The sequence below is a fragment of the Geotrypetes seraphini genome, chromosome 12 (assembly GCF_902459505.1).
Source record: "Geotrypetes seraphini chromosome 12, aGeoSer1.1, whole genome shotgun sequence".
Classification (NCBI taxonomy): domain Eukaryota; kingdom Metazoa; phylum Chordata; class Amphibia; order Gymnophiona; family Dermophiidae; genus Geotrypetes; species Geotrypetes seraphini.
In genome coordinates this window covers 119,978,721-119,983,231 of record NC_047095.1, presented here as the reverse complement: position 1 = coordinate 119,983,231, position 4,511 = coordinate 119,978,721, and the positions used below count along the sequence as shown (strand labels likewise).

Sequence of the window (4,511 nt, the reverse complement as noted above, 5' to 3'; positions counted from 1 at the left end):
GATTTTATAAATACAAATATACAGAGCACAGACCAACAAAACCCCTGTCTCCCCTCCCCTTCACATATATCCCCTCTACTATCAAGAAAACTGAACAAGCCAAGTTATTATAGAATGCTACATAGAAATATCATGCTAACAGAATACTGCAGTCCCCAGTTATGTCTCTAGCAGGATATATTCTAATGACAAAATAGAAATAAAATTATTTTTTTCTACCTTTTGTTGTCTCTGGTTTTTGCTTTCATCTTCTTTTCACTCTTTTCCTTCCAGCATCTGCCCGTTCCATCCAATGTCTGCCCTCTCCCCCTTCCATATGTATCTGACTTCTTTCTATGCCCCTCTTCCTTGTCCATCCTCCTCTCTCCTTTTTACATCATTCATTCCAGCTTCACTGCCTTCTTCATTTTTATCTCTCTTACACCAGATCTAGCATCTTTATCCCTCTCTTATTTCTCTGCTGACCCCTTTCCAGCATCAATGTCTCTCTACTTTCTCATTCCTCTCTCTCCCCTTTCTCTCATCTGATCTCTCCATTCCACCCTGACCCCCTTCCCCTCCTGTAATCTCCCTGCCAGCTATTTCCTTCCTTTTTTTCTTTCTCCCTACCCTCCTTCCTTCTTTTCCTTCTCCCTTCCCTCCTCCCTCTATCCAACATTAACTCTCTTCCCATCCCTTTCCCTCCTCCCTCCCAGCAGCATCTCTCCTTCTTCTCCCTTCCTTCCTCCCTCTATCCAACATTAACTCTCTTCCCATCCCTTTCCCTTCTCCCCTCCCAGCAGCATCTCTCCTTCTTCTCCCTTCCCTCCTCCCTCTATCCAACAGTAACTCTCTTCCCATCCCTTTCCCTCCTCCCCTCCCAGCAGCATCTCTCCTTCTAACTCCCTTCAAGTCCAGTAACAGCTCTCCCTTTTCCAGACCTTCCCAGCCTCCTACAGTGGCTTCCTCCCCTTCCAGCAGCTCTCGGTACTTGCCTGCAGGAAGTTGCCGGTAAATCACTGCCCTGGCAAATTGGAGAGCTGGTGGGAGGGGAGACAGCCACTGTGAAGGCTCCCCAGGATCTTGTTTGCACACGCTGACCATCTCCATCCACCTGCACCTGAATCTGCAGTTCTCTCCGGTATAATCGTAACTTCCCCGCGGCCCTCTTCAGCAACTCAGCAGGGGCGGCAATCAAGACACGCTGCCGACATCGGGACCTTCACTCTCTGAGTCCCGCCTATTTTGTTTCCACTTCCTGTTTCTAAATAGGCGAGACTCACAGAGGGAAGGCCCCGACGTTGGCAGCCTATCTCGATTGCCTGAGGCTGGGAGGAACATTAATCAGCAGGAATCGCAGTCGGGCGGAAATTTAACTGCCGACTTGATCTCGCCGGCCCTGCGCGGACCGGCAGAAATTTTCTGCGGACCGGCACTGGTCCGCGGACCGGCGGTTGAAGAACTGTGATCTAAACAATACTATTAAATCATGCTTTTATAGACTACGCCTAATCCGGTCAATCTCAAAATTTTTAGAACCAAAATTGCTAAATATCTTACTACATTCTTTGGTTATCTCTAAACTTGATTATTGTAATTCTCTTCTGTTAAATATTACACTAAAAGAAAAGAAACGTTTACAAATTATACAAAACACTGCCGTTAAGCTTATTCATAAAGGAAAAAAATACGATCATGTTACTCCCTTTTTGATTAAATCACACTGGCTCCCCATTAATCATCGGATTACTTATAAAATCCTATTATTAACATTTAAAACTCTCGACACTAATGAACCTCAATTTATAAATAAACTACTCATTCCATACAATACCTTTCGTCCTTTACGTTCAAATAACCATAAACTTTTAACTATTCCCTCTTTGAAAATGATTGGAACCCGCCGTCAGGATATGTTCTCAGTATCAGCGCCTCAACTTTGGAACTCTTTACCTTTACATTTAAGAGAAATAAATAACTTAAACGACTTTAAAAAGAATTTAAAATGCTTTTTATTCAAGGATGCTTTTAACGTTTAGTTTTAGAATTAATTATGAGCTCCTCTTACACGAAACTATTTTTTTTTTTTTTTTACATCATTTATAAACTTTTAGCCTTATATTATGACTTAATGTATAAATAGTTAATTTTTTATAATATTTTATGTTATTTACTATGTTAGTAAATTTTAGTATAAATTTGTTAATTTTATAATATTTCATGTTACCTACTATTTTAGTATTATGTCTATTCATACACTGTACCTCGCTTAGATATATTTTTAATTAAGCGATTAATCAAATATAAATAAAACTTGAACTTGAAACTTCACATGGGGCAGTATCAGCCCCTATTCCTTAGCTGAGACTTGAACCCTCAGCCTCTAGTTACTAACCCAACACTCATCCTTTGAGCCAGCCAGGCTTTCACATCAAGAGCTTTTCAGAACTTATATTTATCCATCTCTGAGCTCAAATCCTAGCAGTTGACACAAAAAAGACTTGTACCCTCAACCTCTTTTCTTGGAGTAGAACCACCCTTATTCCTTAGCTGAGACTTGAACCCTCAGCCTCTAGTTATTAACCTAGCACTCAACCATCGAGCCAGCCAGGCTTTCACATCGAGAGCTTGGGGACAAGCATTGTAGAACAAACGAAACCCATCCTGGGTTTCATTTGTTCTACAATGCTTGTAATTACTGGGGTTGTTTGTTCCTTTTGCAGTGCAAGAAGAGGTGAGAGGTCAGCGGGCATCTGGTAAGAAGGTGGCATCGTAATGGAAGACTTTCAAGATGTTAGACTCTGATAGAGTGAAGTTGGTGAGGTAAATGGTCTTCCCTCCTGCCATGTAGCCCGCCCAGTAACCAAAGATGTCAATGGTCATGATAGTGTGGTTACAATGAGCAAGGAGGGCAAAGTCCTTCCCAGGTGAAGACTCCACCCCATCCCTGTAGAAGTAGATGTCTCCTCTAGAAGCATCAATGTTCTCCTTACACCACTGTATCCCATTACTGGCCACCACAAAGATGGGTTCCTGATACTTATTACGGAAATAGCTCATCGCCTTCTCCAGGTAGGTCTTGTCTGCCACTACTCCTTTCCATGTGTTGGGTATTACATTGACGTAGTCCCCCCTTCGCATGTGAACCCCAATGAAGATGGCATTCTTCCTGGTTCCTTTTACCTTTTCTAAATACTTGTTGGCCTCCTCCCTAAGGAAGTTATGGAAGGCGAACTCCCGGATAATCACCTCTTGGATGTGGTGGTAGAAGGTCCATGAGCAAGGGTAGCCTGTGAGTTTCACATATTCCCCTTCAATGTGCTTGTATTCCTCCGACATCCAGTCATGGACCTGATGGTTTTTCCAGGGTATCTTACCAACCGCTCACTTATATAGCACTGGGAGGCTGATCCTGAAGATTGAGGCCAGCCGGTCATAGGTTTCCTGATGAATATAGGCTTCATAGCCAGTGCATACAGAGTGGCAAACTGGTCCATCTGGTTGCCCAAACGGCCACTCGAATTCACTGTCCAAATGCCATTTCTTTTCTTGCGGACTTTGCAATCCTCAGTCCTATCGCTGTCCTCTGTACTTCACGCCTTGAGGTCCTCGCTTCCTTTGAGAGGGGGATCCCCAAGCATTCTCCTCTGTTCAGCGGTCCAGTTAGCTCACAGGAAGATTACGGACAGGGTATAGATAAGCATAATGAGGACGTTCTCTCTTTCTTCCTCCTGCGGACTGTTGGTAAGATATTCCAGGCAACAGGCCTCAGCAGGAGGCGGGGACATGAACTGGGATACAGGAACTCTTCCTTCTTGCCCTGCAGCATGAAGATTTCAGCTCCAAAGTAGATCGGTGATGCGTAAACCTGTCCTGGGGGACCCTGAGCAAGTGGTTTTCAAGATGAGAGAAATTTGTATGCCTGAAACCTATTTTATAGGCAAATCCCACTCATGCATATTCATTAGGGATATCCTGGAAACCTGAGGGGCTGAGGGTCCCCAAGGACAGATTTAAGAACAACTGAAGTAGATCATACAATTTGGGGGGTGCCCGGGCGTCCACAGAGCTAGTGCCTGCCTATGCCTGACAGTGCTGTGTTAGAGGGACAGATGCACTCTTAAACAAACAAAGTGGACACCTGGCCGCACCTTGTTCTGTTCCCAGCCCCGCCCCCATGCAAACTTCCAGTCTCCTACCCCGAGCTCGTGCATAGGACATTGCGTTGATGCGCAGAGGGCCTCCAGACGCAGCCCCGAGTGCAGGATTTCCAAAACCTGGACAAACCGCCGGGTTTCCCCAGATGGCTGGTAATTCTATGCATACTTAGAGCCGCCCTTTTGTGGATTCTGTGGCTGGTAGGGGGTGGAGGGGCCTGGATACTGTGGGGCGAGTCCCTTAGAAACATAGAAAAAAAGCGGCAGAAAAGGGCTATAGCCCACCAAGTCTGCCCATTCCATGTATCCCCCCCCCCTGAGTTTACTCACTTAAAGATCCCACGTGAGTATCCCATTTTCTCTTAAAATCCGTCA

At 44.8% G+C, this 4,511-nt stretch overlaps 1 pseudogene; it reads right to left on the bottom strand.

The window, feature by feature from the left end:
• Nucleotides 1–2,594: 2,594 nt before the first annotated feature.
• On the bottom strand, nt 2,595–4,200 carry LOC117346332 (annotated as a pseudogene).
• Between the last annotated feature and the right edge of the window lie 311 nt (nt 4,201–4,511).